Raw genomic sequence first — 17,715 nt, 5'->3', positions numbered from 1 at the left:
AATTACGAGCACTGACAGATGACAGGTAAAGTGAATAACACTGATTATCTCTTCATCGTGGCATCTGTTAGTGGGTGGGATATATTAGGGAACAAGTCAACATTTTGTCTTCAAAGTTGGTGTTAGAAGCAAGAAAATGGGCGAGCATAAGGACCGAAGCAAGTTGGATAAGGGCTAAACTGTGATGACTGGGTGAGAGCATTTCCAAAACTGCAGCTCCTGTGGGGTGTTCCCAGTCTGCAGTGGTGAGTGTCTATCGAAAATGATCCAAATAAGAAACAGTAGCGAATGAGCGACAAGGTCTTGGGTGGCCAAAGGCTCATTGATGCACTTGGAGAGTCATGGTTTTTCCTGTGTAGTCTGATCCAACAGGCAAACGATTGTAGTTTAAACTGTAGAAAAAGTTAATGCTGGTTCTAATAGTCAGGTGTCACATTACAGAATGCATTGCAGTTTGTTGTGTATGGGGCTGCATAGCTGCAGACCAGTGAGGGATCCCATGTGGATCCCTGTCCACCGCCTAAAGCACCAACAATGGGCACGCAAGCATCAGAAGTGGACCACCAATCATGTTTTCTTCTACATCACGTGGGTGACCGGGTTTCATGTATAACACTTACATGGAGGAACACCTGGCACCAAGCTGCACTATGGAAAGAAGGCAAGCTGGTAGAGGCAGGGAAAACCTGGGAAAAAACAGTGAAGCTCCACAGGAGTCCTGCAGGTGGAATTAATTACGTGGATGTTACTTGGACTAGCAACCTAAGCAATGTTGCAGGCCATGTACACCTGTTCATGGTATTCCCTAATGGGTGTGGCCTCGTTCAGCAGGATAATGCAACCTGCCACAAAGCAAAAATGGTTTAGGAAATTTTTGAGGGTGCACAACAACAAGTGTGAGATATTGGCCTCCAAATTCCCCAAGTCGCAATCCAGTGTAGCATCTATGGGGGATGTGCTGGACAAACCGCAAAGTCCGATCCATGGAGGCCCCACCTCACAACTTACACTTTCCCAAAGCACTTAAAATATCTGTTGCTAACATCTTGGTGCCAGATACTACAGCACAACTTCAGGGGTCTAGTGGAGTCCATGCCTTGATGGGCCAGGGCTGCTTTGGTAGCAAAAGGGGGGGAAAGAAAACCTTTTCTGAAAACAGCTTCAATTTACAAACTACACAGTTTTTCTTTAGTGCAAAAATCCATGTGGAAGATGCCCATTTTAAACCACAAGAAGCCTCCTTCAGACAAAATGATGACCTCTTACAGTGAAAATACGTGACGAGTTGAGGTTGGAATCATGAAGCTCTTGGTTCAGTTCAGTTCTGTTCAAAGAGTCATAGCTACTGACTATGTTTGCCACCCCCCCACCGCCCTGCTACACCTTATTCAAAGGCTTTACCATTCATACACCAAACATTCAGCTCTAATACAGACTGCCTTCAGTTTAGTCTGTTTCTAGTATAGGTTGTTAAGATCATTTCAGTGTAAAACCTACAGAACATAAGCCTGCCAAAGCCTTTGAGCACCCCACATAATATCAATAACTCAGCAGCATATTATTTAAGCCAGCTTATCAGATCATAATTGTTTGATTTTAATTTACTGCCAATCCCAGCTGAGCAGTCAACGGCGCTGTTTCATCACTGAGGAACTCCACCACAACTGCCACTCTAATCCTCGACAAGTGTCTATTAAGTCCAAGTTTTCATTTTCAGTAAATTTTCATTTGTTTGTACATGAACTGTTTCAGGAAGCGTGCTGCCAGGAAACAATCACAGCAAACGAAAACTTTCATGTACTAATATTCATGCAATTATTTTTTAAGACAGGCTTTCAAAATGTAGACTTAACCTTTAACTGACAGATGGGAAGCGATTGAAACAAATGTCCTCAGTTAGTGTCATGTGCAGCCTCCAAATCTTGAGGATAAGGCAGGACTTGCAGTACTGTGGCATTTCAAAAGTAAGGTAGTATGTGTTATATGTTCAGAGTCAATTAACTTGAGTGTACACATCACACTATATCACAAAGTACTTTTGTATTTTGCCTGGAAGCTCAAACCACTATATCATCTGGCACATGTTTTGGTGTGTTTGTCATATAAGTTTCTGGTAATTTTATTAAGGTAGAGCTTTTCTGTATTTATTTATTTTTGTCATATTTAAAATAAGGTTCATGAAAATACAAGTAATCCCTAAGAGCCCAAAGATCAGGCTTTACACTGCTCATAAATGCTCAATTTGTTACAGTTTTCTTTCCTACACTTTGATCTGTATAATGTCAAACAGAGTAGATATCCTTAAGATCTCCAGAAACACATTTCTAGCTGTTAGCACAGTGGCCTTGCTGTTCAAACCTTCTATCTGTGAAGGGCAGAGAGTCAGTAGAAAGCTGGTTTAAAGGGAGGGGGTCCTTAAAGGAGAGAGGAGTTAAACAATGAAAGAAAGCTGTTATAAGTTAAAGAATAAAAATATTGATCTGGAAATGCCTGTAATAGGTTCCCTTCAGCTGCTTGTTATCACAAATATCTAATTACCCAATCACGTGGTAGTACATCATTGCATTTAGGTACGCAGATATGATCAAGAAGACCTGCTGAAGTTCAAACTGAGCATCAGAATGATTTAAGTGACTTTGAATGTGGCATGGTTGTTGGTGCCAGACAGGCTGGTCTGACTACTTCACAAACTGCTGATCCACTGAAATCAGCAGTTTGTGATCCCTGTAGACACGGCTATCTCCTGGGTTTACAGAAAATGAAAAGAGAAAAGAGAAGATAACCAGTGAGCTGCAGTTTCTTGGGAAAAGTGCCTTGTTGATACCAGATGAGGGAAGAATGGCCAGACTGTTTGAAGCTGATAGGAAAGCAACAGTAACTCAAATAACCAATCTTTACAAAAAGGAATACAGAAGAGCATCTCTGAATGCACAATATGTTGACTTTGAAGCAGAGCTGTCAGCTAAAAACAGGAAACAGAAGCTACAATTCGCATGAGCTCTCCAAAACTGGACAAGAAAACATTGGAAAACACATTTGACTTGTATCAACAGTTCATACCACTGCTGCCGGTGCTGTAATGGTATGGGGGGATAGTTTCTTTGGGCCCTTTTTGGGTTAACTGAGCATCATTTAAACTCCACAACCTTCCTGAATATTGTTGTTGACCATGTCCAGCCCTTAATGATCATCTTGTGACCACCATGTCAGAAAGCTTAGGTCATTTCAAACTTGCACTATAATGGCTTCTAGAGTCATCAGATCCAGTCACCAGAAAAAGGGCGTCCAACCCAGTACTAGCAACTCATGTGAGTTTTCAAACTCAAATAGAAAGTTCTTCCTCATTTCTCTTTCAGTTGTCCGGAGTCTTTGAAAGTGCTTGTTTGACAACACTGAAAATTCCTTTTCATTCATTATACATATATTTATGACAGTTGTCAAGTTAATATTTGAGTGCCGTAACGAGTGATATTTTCCCCTGGCATGACAATCCGGCGTTAAGTTTGACTTTACAGATCAGATATGAATGCTTTGTATTAACCAGTTCTATTATCTAACATCATCCGGAAGATTTAATTGACCACCATCATTTTCAGCTTATAATATAAGTATAACCTAATTTAAGATGAGTAATTTTGCTCATGATGTGTATTTTTCTAGCAATGTTTTTGTAGCCATTTAAAAACACTTTCTCGTACAAAACTGTGATGGATTAGGTGTTTACTTCCAAATAGTGACAAAGCCATCAAGACCACAAATTCAACATTTAATTGGACAATGAAAATGAATAGGAAAAAAAATCTATCCATAAATAACTCGGCTAACAAAATCCTGAAACAAAGCAGAGTATTAAATTCACTGATATTTTCTGATGGCCAATATAAAATTCAATTATTCATTCAGTGTTTTTGAAAAGTGTAGCTTTTGCAAGTTTTAATTGCTTAAATTATGCAACTAGATCTGATTTGTAAATTCTTGTAAAGTCATTCATAAATTTTGCTGCGCTGCATGATAAGGCTGAAAGCTGAAGAAAACACTTGATCATTACCAACTTCACCAGTTTTGCAGAGGGTGGGTGTCACATTTTTGTGTCTTTCCATTCACAGTTGGGGATAGGCTCCAGCCTTCCCATGACCCTGAACTGGATAAGTGGAAGTAAATGAATGGATGGATGGTGATCTTTAAATCCAGAGTTGCAACAGACACCAGCACAAACTTGGATGGTAAAAACAGACAAGCACCACATGAGGGTGCTGTACTCCAGAAATTGAGATTTGTTTTTTAACTTGCTATTACATAGTCGCATTCCACTCTCCCTTTTACACACACACACACACACACACACACACACACACACACACACACACACACACACACACACACACACACACAAGGGTTCTTGAGATCACTGTAAAACCATTCTATGCTTCTTCTCCATCAAAGTCCACCATACCTTTTCAGTCAAAAGGAGCACAATGTCTGCAAACTGGGCAGAGTAGGAAGTGAATGAAAGAATGAAATGAAGTGAAGGCGAGGGGATGAATGGTGGGAGAGAGGCAGAGAAGGGGTGGAGGCGAGAAGGGGAGTAGCAATTTGTGGAAAAAGCATGCTGAGAGGAGACTGTTGGCTTCTGTCAAGTGAGAGTGTCCATTGTTTGCTGATCCAACGGTGGATGTCTCCTCAACCACCCTTTTTTTCAGAGTAAAGAAATTGAAGTGCAGCCACAAGTGATGAAAGAGGTAAAGAGGGAAAATTGAGAATGTTAGATGAAGGTCAAGGGCAGAGATTTGTTATCCGGTTGGTATAAAACAAAGATGGAAGGTGCACAGGTGGGGGGAAAAGAAAGAGTCTGGTTGTAATGTGACAGTTAGTGGTTCGATAAACATTTTCTAGGCTGTCACACACAGGGAAGCGTACATGCAAACACACACTGAGAAGGGACGCTCACATTTTTGTAACCTGCTCAGACAGTCGTGTTATTGCTCTCCTAATCATGCGTGAGATTAGGTAGCAACACACAAGCAAAAACCTGCTGTTGACACATCCTGTGCCATTTCATCACTTACACACACAAATGCGCACACACTCTGTTTAAACTGGGCCGCCGGTGAATAGAAACTGATTTGCTTTCAGGCCAAAGAGACAAACGGTAAAGTGCGGTTTATCGCACGATAATTGCAGGGTGGGGAAGGGAAAGGAACAGAAACAGAGTTGTTGAAAGGGATAAAAGTTTTTCAGAGTTGTAGAAGTGTAACAGATAAGTGAGAACAAAGAATAAATTGATGGCAATTTAGGGAGCGGAGCTTTGCTGGCTGCCTGTCGCTGGTCTGGCTCTTTGTTTAAAAAAGAACTTGTGGGAGGATGAGGAGTTTGACTGGGATGAAAGGGAAGATGCTTGAATGAATCTCAGCTGTGGAGACAAGTAAGAGGAAGTCTCCCTGTCAGAGGTGAGCCTCGGAATTTATACACTCATTTCCATCGCTGGTGTGCAGAAATTGCGTCACTTATTACACTTGGACTCTAAAATTATCACACTTAATCAGAGAGCTGCTGCTCAGTCTGAAAATGACTCCCATTTGTTTGCTGTTGGTTTGACTGAGATCTCAAGCCAAACACGTGTGTGACAGCTCATGGGTACACAGGCATAACAGAGACTCAGTTTAAGTCCAAGGGCAGGGTACAGGGCATGAAAGACAGAGGAAAATGGCTGTCACTGAGCTACTGTTCTTTTTTGATGTATAAAATTGTGCCCAATTGTCTCCCATTCAATCTTTATTACATTTATGTATCAAAAAAAGCTAATCAGTTTCATACTAAACACATGCATGTGTGTGAACGAGAGGCAGACAGCTGTAACAGCAAAGCTGCAAGGATTAGAGGTTGCAAAGGAGTTTAATTACCTGGCATCAACAGACAGTATATAAGAGAGGTGAAGAAGAGAGTGCAGGCAGGATGGAGTGGGTGGAGACGAATGTCAGGGGTGATTTGGGACATAAGGATAGCAGCGAGAGTGAAAGTGATGGTTTAGAAGATGGTAGTGAGATCTGCCGTGATGTATGGTTTGGAGACTGCAGCACTGACAAAAGGACAGGAGGTGAAGCTGGAGGTGGCAGAGTTGAAGATGCTCAGATTTTCACTGGGAGTGATGAGGATGGACAAGATTTTAGTAAATCAGAGGGACAGCTCAGGTCGAGCAGTGTGGAGACAAAGTCAGAGAGCCAAGGGTGCGATGCTTTGGCCATGTGCAGAGGAGGGATAGTGGATATACTGGACAAAGGATGTTGAATATGGAGCTGCCAGGGAGGAGGAAATGAGGAAGACCATAAAACACATTCATGGATGTTGTCAAGTAGGACATGCAGAGGGTTGGTGTGACAGAGCTCGATGTTAGGGATAGCGTGACATGGAAGCAGATGTTCTTCTGTGGCGACCCCTAAAGGGACCTGATGGAGGAGGAGGAGGTGAAGAAGAAGAGCCATCAAGACATTACAGTTATATCATTTAACTGAAGCTCACATTCGCTGAAGACGCCATCGAGTATATGTTGAGTATTTAATATAGTCCATGTTGACTTGATCAAAATTCTTAGAACACATTCAATAACACAGTATTTGCTAGCGTATGAGGGTATTATTTATTCTTGAATTAGTTTTACATTGGAATCAAGTCTGTCTGGCACAGAAACAAGTGTAAGGAAACTTACTGTATCTAAAAAACACTCCCACAGGTGTCTCTTGGACAAAGATCATTCACACTGGCCCAGTTTTATAAATGAATCAATCTGAGGATGATGACTGGTAACCTCTTGGACATGTACTCTTCCTTTTTCAGCAGGTATTGGCTACAGCCAGGTGGATGAGTGGTTAAGAAAACAGACAGATGTATGGATATACAAATATAATTGAACTGAACTGAAAATGTTGACTTCTGAAGCAACAACAGAACATTTGCAGCTCATTTGAGGCCATGGGCTATTGCTATTTCTGGATAAGTACTTGTTCTTACTTATAGCTCTCTACAACACTAAAATAAATATTTATAACACAAATCTGTGCACACATATTTTATTTACACCATACCTTAGTTGACCTGTAGCCACAAACACAAAAGGGTGGACACTGCAGATTTATATTTTAATATATTCACTATGAAATAAGAACTCATCCTAGATATTATAGGGCGAAAGGGGGATACACCATGGACAGCACTCCAATCTTTCAGAGGGCTAACTAATAGACACAACCATTCACACTCACATTCACACCTATGGCCAATTTAGAATCACCAGTTAACCTCGCGTGCATGTCTTTGGACTGTGGGAGGAAGCTGGAGTAGCCAGAGAGACCCCACACCCAGCCATCCAGTGGATTCTCTTGCCGTCATGGCGGCACATGTTTCAATCAGCGCTATGAAATATCTGACACTATACACTGAAGAATTCTAACACAGCCCTCAACTAAGAAGTTAATGGTAGAATTGTAGCCACTAAACATGCTTATTTGATATTTACATGAGAAGATATTAAAGATAGAGTTAAACAGAGATTTGTAAAGTCAGGAGACTTTGCTGGCTTATATAGGTCCTGTTACTGCTTTTCAGCTTTGCCTTTTTCTTTGTACAAAGTGGCACTGCAGGTGTGCTAGAGTCCTAAATCAGAGTCTGACTCTCACTAATGATCACTTGACCCAATAGGTCCAATCAGCCTTTTTGTTGCTGTTGTGTAAGTTTGTCGCAAACAAATCTGTTGTGCAGCAACATAGTCTTGAGTCCTTTTCTGTCTTACAAGGACACATATGAAGAGCAACGGGGTGTTAAAAGATTAGAATTAGAATCAGGCTTGATTTGAAGCAAAACTCAAAGTGACAAAACATGGCCTGAGGAGAATGTGGCTGCAATGTCAGTGTTAATTTAATAGCCATAATGCTATGTTTCGAAGCTAAACATGTGGCTGGATAGCAACATCTGCAAAGCCCTTTAATCATGTCAGACAACCACAAAAACATATAATATAAGATAAAGTTAAACTAAAGTTACATCTTAGTTCACAGAGCTTCACATGTGCTTCAAAAGGTTTGGCCTACTGGTCTCAGATCTTATACATTTTCCTGGCCTTTAGTGGTTGTTCACCCTAAATACACCATCCTAAGTTGCATGAACAAACCGCAAGACAGATGATACAACAATATGAAAATGGATCAATATGAATCATAATAAGTATGATTCATATTGATCGCACAAAGACTTTTGTCTCTTCATCCATCAAAGTAAACGCACCACATGCACATCTCTACCGTGGGGCGCCTGGGAAAGATGAGCAGATTAAGCTCCAGAGCTGTGACACAGCTTAATGATGAAACACAGTGTAATAACAACAATATCTATCCATCTATCTTAGTAAGAGCATCTTGCAACTAGCGATAGTATTGGACACAGGGAATTGGATGTTAGAAGAGGTCTAACACAGCCATTTTTTTAAACTGGTAACTGCCTCCTTTCTTGTAGAGTCAGAGGGCTGGGAAATTGGAAGTGAGTCATAAAATTACTGTGTCAGTGAGTGCCATCACAGACTGAGATTATCACCATCCAATGCTCAGCTCTGCGTAAGTGGCTCTGAGTGTGTGTGTTAATGTGAGTCCGTGTGCGTATCCCGTTAGATGATATGGCCAATAAAATGCACACCTTGACAACAGGCAGCCTGCTGCTAGGTTAATTAAGTTGTGTGTTAACTGTTTTGCGGCCACTTGGGGATATACCAAGCAGTAAATATAACGTGGACATAAGAGAGAGGTAGGACACTGCGCTCTTTTAACTCAACTTGTCAGTCACCTCTGCATTATAGTCTGTTTAACACTAAATGCAATTATATGTTTGTGAAAAATCATCATCTTCCTTGTGATGTATTAAATAATACCTGAAACTAGTGGCTGGCATCATAAAACCTTCAAGAAAGGTTTTGCTGAGGTAATAAATCAAGTGTGCATTCTTAAATAGACTTCAAGATAATCTGATTTCTTTATGCAGCCAAGCGAATCACCCCCTGCTGGCTATCTGAAAGAATGGAGTTTGAAGGCGCTGTTGCACATGCTTCAGTTTTCAGACCCAGAGGCTATGTTCATCTTTTACATAAGGTCTGATCATGCTGTATTAACAGCAAGCTGCATCCACTAGATGCAGAGCAACATCGCCATTATCTTCAGGAATTGAAGCATTTTGCACCTAACAAATGTGCAGTTAGGTCCATAAGTAGCTGGAGGAAGCCATAAGTTTTGCAATTTTGCCTCTGTGCACCACCACAATGGATCAAACAGGACAGACTGATTGCTTGGATAAATCAAACAATCAATATGTGTCCAATAAGTGCAGACTTTCAGCTTTAATTCAGGGACTTAAATTTTACATGAACTGTTTAGGAATTAGAGCCATTTTTATAGACAGTCCATTGTTTTCAAGAATGTAAATTAATTGGACAAGCTGACATAATTCTACATGTAAGGATTGTTTTTAAAAATTGGATGAAAATTCTTTGCATTCAATCAGTGTCTAGAACCCATGGACATCACCAGATGCTGTGTTTCCTCCCTTGAGATGCTCTATCAAGCCTTTACTATAGCCACCTTCACTTGCTGCTTGTTTGTGGGTCTCTCTGCCTTCAGTTTTTTATTTGATAACTGAAAGCATGCTCTGTGCTCAGGTGCTGACTTAGCCATTTAAGGCTACTTTTTCTGCCTAGAGAAACTCTTGGGTTGCTTTTGCAGTTGGCTTTGGGTCATTATCCATTATCCAGTCTGCACTTCAATCACATTTGGATTGTTTGATTTAACGTTCACTGTGACAGTTCAGTTCAAGCAGTTCAATTTAGTTTTACTTATATAGCACCAAATCACAACATCAGTTGCCTCAAAGTACTTTATATTGTAAGGTAAAGACCCCACAATAATACAGAGAAAATCTCAATAATCAATCAACCCCCTTAAGAGCAAGAACTTGGCGACAGTGGGAAAGAAAAACTCCCTTTTAATAGCAAGAAACCTCCAGTAGACGCAGTGAGGCGCAGCTATCTGCAGTTGTGGACAAAAATTGTATCAGACTGTTGAAAACCTCTCCATGTCAGATGAGTAGTTTAGTAGCATGAGCTAGCTAGCTGAAATGCAGTTGTTTGCTAAGCTAGCATAGTTAGCTAAGTGCCTCACAAACTAATAGCTTTCTGGATTATCTACATTTCATGATACCACAACTTAACCTCTGGGAATATAGCCTAATAGCCTATCCAAAGTAGCCTAGCTTGTGTATTTGCCACATTTCCTATTGCCTGCATTCAAATTTTTCTCCTTAGAAGCCACAATTTTCATTTTTTTGTAAGTTGTCAAATTTAGTTCCTCTCCTTTACTTGGTTGTTAATAGATTGCACCACAAGTACAGCCTTAAGATAATGTTTTTAGATTTTTTGCTGACAGACATAATCAACATAGAGGTAACTTCATGTGGTCAAACTTGTGATCCGTCTCATTATTACTTTTTTTTGGCCTCATTTTATCCTGTGCTAACTACTGAGAAAAATATCAAGCTCTGTAGTTCATAAATGATCTACTGTTTACTATTTACTAGTTGATAACTTTGGTTCTGGACAGGTATTTCATAATTAATTTCATTAAAGCTGTTTGCCAAGAAGCAGCTGCCTGTTGTGTCTGGGAACAGTTGGTCCTACCAGCAGGTCAGAAACCCAATGCAGGGAGGAAAGACATGCTGAAATACTCAGAAAACTGAAGAAAGCAAATGACAACATTAAACACAATAATTTGAGCTATAAAGATGCTGAATAATTTTACGCAGATGACTTCTTTATTGGAAAGGTGTGCCATATCACAGATAATCATATTAAAACATTAGATTATTAATAGAATCTCCATCTGTAGAGATCTCAGCTGCTAACACTTAATCACTCCAGAGACACAGTGGTCTTAAAAAAAAAATCTGCTGCTTTTCAATTGAGTGTGCATGGCTTAAAATGATGGTTTTGTTTATTTAAGTTATGACTACACACACTGCTTCTGTCTCTCTAAACCAAGAGATTAGATCAGAGATTAAATAAAGTGTTTTTAAAAAAAAATCCACAGGGATGAGAAGAAAGTTTCGGTGTTGCCACTTCATTTAACTGAGAAATGGATTTTAGGCTCTGCCAAATCTTGATTTCATACTTGTTCTGATTGGATGGACTTGATAAATTAATCAACTTTTTTTTAAGCAAAGTGGGAAAAAACCCATTTCTCACATCAGTCGAATCTTTCTGATAATCCATGTTTGGCTTTGATCACTATCAATGAATCACTGTTCGTTTACACAGTTCCTCAAAAATGGCCATTTTACAATCCGGCTTAATAAATATATTTCGGATATGATATGAAAACTATAGCTACATGTAATACTGTATAATATTTAAATTAGATCATTACTATGAATAATCGTCTCCAATGAATTATAGTCACGTACTGAAATGATATGGAAACTTTACTATTACCACTAAAATGTTCATCAAGGGAAGAATAATGACATTTAGAGTTAGAAAGTTATGAATTATATATAGGATACCTCTTAATCAGCAGCACCTCCAACTCATTCGCACAGAAAATGTAATCTGAGCATCCATGTGGAAGAAATGGTTCCTGCAGTTGTCGACATTATGGCTTTTTGCAGGATTAGCTTGCTACACTACACAGGATCACTTCCTGTCTGATAAGTGTCCACAGATTCTCTATCACCAGCCACTACAGATAAAAAAAATCACAGAGTTAAATGGGCTTGGATTAAAGCTAATACACCATCACAAATTTAAATCAAAGACGATTTCCACTACATTATTATTCTTATGAGCTCAAGCTAAAAAATGTATTGAATACCTTGCTAACACAATCTAACACAAATCAGTAGGCTTGGAGCAAACCTAATAAATGGTTGCATGTGGTGCTTGGCAAAATCACTTTTCTTTGCTGAGAAAAAAAATCATTCTAAAATAAGATATTACTGGCTTCAAATTCTTTATTTGCAGCGCAACTCGTGCCTTTCGTGTGAAGCAGGGTTATGTAAAAATTAATGCTGCCCACAGCTCTCAGCTAATACGATATAGCCTCCACTCTTTTGGACTCTGCAGCTCTCAGTTCCCTCATAGGTCAGTGCTGTCAGGGCAGTTTGCGGCTGGTTAATAACACAAATTATGCATGTCAGAGTTCACCAAAGATGAACTTTTCCAGTGACTGGACTAATATAGGCTCTTTTCCACAAAAAACTTTTTGACATCTTAATAACATTTAGCTGCTTCATTCCTCATTTCCTACTCACTGCCTATGTTCTTGGGACACAGGACTAAAACAAGTCATTGTTGATGTTTTTATCTTCTTCTGTAGTTTTGCCAGAGAAAAATGGCCACTGAACAAGGCCTATACCTCTGACACTCACCTTGGAGTGGCTGTGGCTCCATATTAGAGCAGGTCACCTAGTAATCAGAAGGTTGGTGGTTTAATCCCCATCTGCTTCAGTCTGCATGCCAAATATCCTTGGCTAAGACTCTAACCCCAAGTTGCTCTCCATATGAATGTGTGTGAATGTTAGCTAGAGAGCACCTACATAGGAAAAGAGTAGAAAAAAGGGCTTGGGTGAGTGAGCCAAGTTGTATAAAGAGCTTTGAGTGCTCAGTTAGAGTAGAGTATGTAGAACCATTCCATTTACCTCTGAAATCAGTTCTTGTACAACAAAATACAGCTGGTTTGCATCTATGCAGCCATATGCAGCCATATTGAAAGGATTCATTTTAACATTGGTTTCTAACGTTTAAATGAAGCTTACGTATAACTTCAATAAGGAAGATCTGTAATCTGCTGTCTGCCTGCTTTCCTGGGTGTGAGGCTGCTTTTATGTTCTCTATAACACTACCGCTTTCCCACGCTGTCAATCTCAATATTGTCATCATTACTCTAGTCCAATCATCTTCTTGCCTGCATTCTTTGGGCCAATCAGCCTCCACTTTGTGTAGCTTAAATCTGTGATCTCTGTCACTTTTCCTTTTCAGACTCTCATTGATGCAACCCACCTCCTCCCCATCTCTACCTCTCTACCTTTATCTTCACCAGCATCTAGACTCCTGGGGGTCCTGTCCTAAATCCTATCATCACTGGGATTCTGTTCTGTCGAATCGGAGTCTAATCACTGAAAACGTGACTTTCTCGATCTCATTAAATCATGTTCAGTTCTTCCAAGTGATCTCTTCTTATTGAAATAGCATTGTTTCAACATCAATTCAATTCAGGTTTACTTATATGGTGCCAAATCACAACAACAGTCGCCTCAAGGCGCATCCAAGTCATAATTATGAGAGGTGAGAGATGATTGAACCAGTGTGCTTTCTTGTTAGTTGTTAGAAGAAACTCCAGTGAGCCGGGTGAGTGTCCACTAGTCTTTACGATCTGGTCATGGCAGATGGCAGCCGTCTCCTGAGTTTGGTTCTGCGAGAGGTTTCTTCCTGTTAAAAGGGAGTTTTTCTTTCCTGCTGTCACCAAAGCACTTGCTCAAAGGGGGTCATGATTATTGGGGGTTTCTCTGTTTTCTTTGTATTATTGTAGGGTCTTCACCTTACAATATAAAGCACCTTGAGGCAACTTTTGTTGTGATTTGACGTTACGTAAATAAAAATGAATTGAATTGACCTGAATTACCAATAGGAAATTAGATGAGTTGTGGAGGTGAGTATCCAGTTTGGATTCTGTGGGAAGATTAGGAGTTTTTATGGAAGTGGGAAGACAGCGAGGAACTCTTCTTCAAGACTTAATTTACCTGTTACATGGACAGTGTTCTGCTTTATCAGTACTGGTACACAGATTGTTGACGCGATGCAATTTCTGGACAGCCTCATCCATCCTCTACCTGACTACAGGGCTAATAGGTCAGGGTAATTAAGGACACGTAAGAGGTTGTGCTGGGTCTTTAATCTGTAAATTCAATGTCGTCAATGCACATTACTCTTAACATTCACAAGACTTTCTCTGCAATCAGACAATCATATAGAGTTTTCCAGGTAAGTCAGCTTGGCCTAAAACAAATCGTTCCCATTCTCCACCCATCCCTGACGGCATTACCACAGCTTTAGAATCTCAAAGAGAAACTGATTGGGAGCTTCACAAAAGTGGAATTTGTTGCAGGAGTTTGCCATGGCGTTGCATTAGATTGCAGGGCTATACCTCATTAAGACCTAACTGACTTCTCCTACAGTTGTGGCCGTCATTCTGGCTCAGTAGCTCCTTTCATCCATTCACGATATAGAGTCTGACTCTGAATATACAACATGTCAACCTGGACAAATCCTACCATCTGGTATCTGAGACAGGCTGGTAGAAACGCACAGTCACTGACAGTATTTACATGGACTGCAACAATCTGTCCTGTGGCTGAGTGGAAATTTTACCTTGATCTGTTCTTTTGGTGACTATATGCTGGAGTTGATTCATGCACAGTAATAACCCATGCATCACTGAGCAGCTGGATTGCTGTATGTGACGCAAAATGCCATGAAAACTCTGAGTCACAGTCAGATAAAGGCATATACATGTCTTGAGTGCCCTTTGATAACAAGATTGAATCCCTCTCATCTTCAATTCAAAGCTCTGACCTTATTTGGGTTAAGCTAATTAAAAACTGCTGTTTACAATTTCTAACTGAGAGTACTGTTTTAATTGGATTAATGTAGTATTGCTTTCCATTTCAACACTGCGTACATTATATGCTAAAGTTATGGGGGTGGATGGTACCCAGCTAATCAAGATTACTGGGTTTGTGAATGTTGTCTATGCGTGTGTCTAGGCGTGAGAAAATATGCCTTGATGAAGGTGGAAGTCTTTGAACAGCGGTTTAATGAAGCCTGTGCGTCGAGATGCTGATCAAACTATGCGTGAGGCATAAATATTTTGTGTATAAGCTTGCACATGTAATTTAGCTGTGTTATCTTCAGCCGGTGTGTGGGCAAAGCATGGGGGTGACACCAACATGAAAATATTTTACATTATTTATTAAGAAGTTGCCGCAGTTTGTAAAAAAAAAAAATTGTCTGAGGCTGTGAATGCATGGATAAGTTAGGATGGGGCTTGTCAAAAGTGTTTAGTTGGCAATCACACGGGTGTAGCTGTGCAGCCAGACACTTTGATCTAAGTTCTTCATCTGCTAGGCAGCGACAAAATTAGACAGCTGCTTGATAATTTCTCAGCCACGCTAGTGGCATGGCTTCAGGGTGCCAATGAAGATCTGTCAGTAAGTTCACCACTGTGGTTTCAGATTGAAATATCTCAACAACTATTTAATAACTTGAACAGACCTTCACTGGGCCCAGACGATGGATTCTACAGATGTTCAGGATCCCCTGACTTTTACTTTTAGCACCAACATAAGGGATAGTATTTTTTTTTTATTTGTTGTACTCATATTACACTTTTCAAAACAAAGTTACAAAGTGCTGAACAAGTAAAAACAAATTCTCATATTACTTTAACAGAAATAAATATAAATTCACATTCAGCAGAAGCAAAGGGTGACAAGTGGTAAATTGTAAATGGACTGGTTCTTATATAGTGCTTTTCTACTCCACATAAGCACTCAAGTTATATAAGTTAATAAGCTTAAAGAAGAGATTTAAAAGAGGGTACAGATTTTGCCTGCCAGAGATCTTTAGGTTCTATAGCTTTGCAGCCTAAACTGCAAAGGAGTGATCACCTTTAGTGATCAGACGAATCTTTGAGATCACCACCATGGCCTTGACGGAAGATCTTGAAAATACGCTGCTTACAGATGTGGGCAGGAGCCTGATTATATAGGGCTTTAAAAATGAGCAATAACATCTAATAGGTAACAAGTGAAAGGGTGCAAGGGCTGGTATAATGTGTTAGAGGCCTGGCAGCAGCATTTTGAGTTAACTAAAGCTTGTTGATAACTTAATGACTTATTCCAGATTCAAAGTGCACTACGGTAATTAAATCTGGAAGGATTAAAAGCGTGGGGGCATGCTTTTTTCTTGCAGAATACTTTTGAACATCCAGTTTCTAGCTTTCACTTCTTCAGTTATTTTGGACTACATCAATAATATATTTTATCTTTCATCTTACTGAGGTTTTGAGTTAGTTTACTTTCTCTCAGCCTCATATTTCTTACAGTGTAATAAAATATATGGCGTTTATATTATTATGAATAATGTGCCAGCAAACATGTCCATGTGAGCCCACAGTGGGTAGGGGTGAGGCTGTGTGGGTTGGGGAAAACCCACACTTATTTAACATGGGTGTGCTCACACAGGGCCCACAGCAATTTTGCACTTTGGGTCTCCTATATGGATTTTCTATGCACAAACCCACTATGGGTCGCCCACAGAAAACCGTCATGGAGGCTTCAAACTCCACATGGGTTTTCAAGCCCTAAAGGGCAAAACTGCTGTAGGCCATGTGTGAACCAGTGCTAACTTCACTGATTCATTAATTTAATCATAGTTTTCGTCTAAAAGGTTTATTTTTTCTGATGAAAATAAAATGATAACAAAATAAAAACGAATACATGATGACAAAAAATTGTGACGAAATGTACCAACCAGAGGTGGGACCAAGTCATTGTTTTGCAAGTCTCAAGTCAAGTCTCGAGTCACTGGTGTAAAAGTCCGAGTAAAGTCACAAGTCTGAAACTTTGAATTTTAAGTCCTTTCGAGTCTTTAAAAAAAAAAACGAAAAAAAAAGAATGTTGCAGTTATGTGCTAAATGTAAATATTAGACCATGTGATTTTTAAATCTCTGTTTTTCTCAACACGTGACGAAATAGTGAACTTAGAAAATATACAAAAATTGTGAAATTGCACCTTTATAAAATGCAGCTCAATTACACTTGGCTCCAAGAATAATTTTCACCAACAATTCTGAGATAAGCTGCATGTTATTCTTGGATGCGCTTGTAGGACCGGCTTTAAAATAGCATGACAAAAATATTATACACATTAAAACCAAACAGTATCATCAACGTAGCCTGGACAACATTTGCTAGTTAGATGAAGTCAGCTATCTCATCGTAGCAAAAGAGAACCTACCGTTCTTTATGCAACTTCAACTGTCGGACAAAGTTGGAAGTTGTTCCATCTCTGTCTGTGATTCTCTACTTGCATGTTTTGCATATTGCATTTAGTTTTTTTGTTGACTACTTCATAGTTTATGTACCTGAAAAAAATAACTCCTTGCAGCATTTTTGAGCGTTTTTTTTTTTGTTGTTTTTTTTTGTGCTACAGCTCACGCACACATACGTACAGAATGTGGTTTGAATAAATGAATGAATGAATTGAATTAATGGTGCACACTTTCTATATAATATGCGTGTTAAATTTTAGATTTGGGGTGAAATATCAAGTATTTTCAAGTAAACCGGTTCAAGTCCAATTCAAGTCCCAGGTCATTGGTGTAAAAGTCCAAGTCAAGTCACAAGTCTTAGAACATTTTTTCAAGTCAAGTCTAAAGTCATAAAATTAATGACTCGAGTCTGACTCGAGTCCAAGTCATGTGACTCGAGTCCACACCTCTGGTACCAACACATTCATCAACAAATAAAAACAGATAAAAATGTTGTGGAGAGAAATGCAGTAAGGTTAGACATACACAAACATCTGTCTCTACTAAATAGTTCAGTGAACATTTGGACACATTTGGCACATTT

Source organism: Perissodus microlepis, chromosome 6 (genome assembly GCF_051167445.1).
Source record: "Perissodus microlepis isolate ML-2025 ecotype Zambia chromosome 6, ASM5116744v1, whole genome shotgun sequence".
In the NCBI taxonomy this organism is placed as follows: Eukaryota; Metazoa; Chordata; class Actinopteri; order Cichliformes; family Cichlidae; genus Perissodus; species Perissodus microlepis.
Note: the sequence above shows the minus strand (reverse complement) of the source record.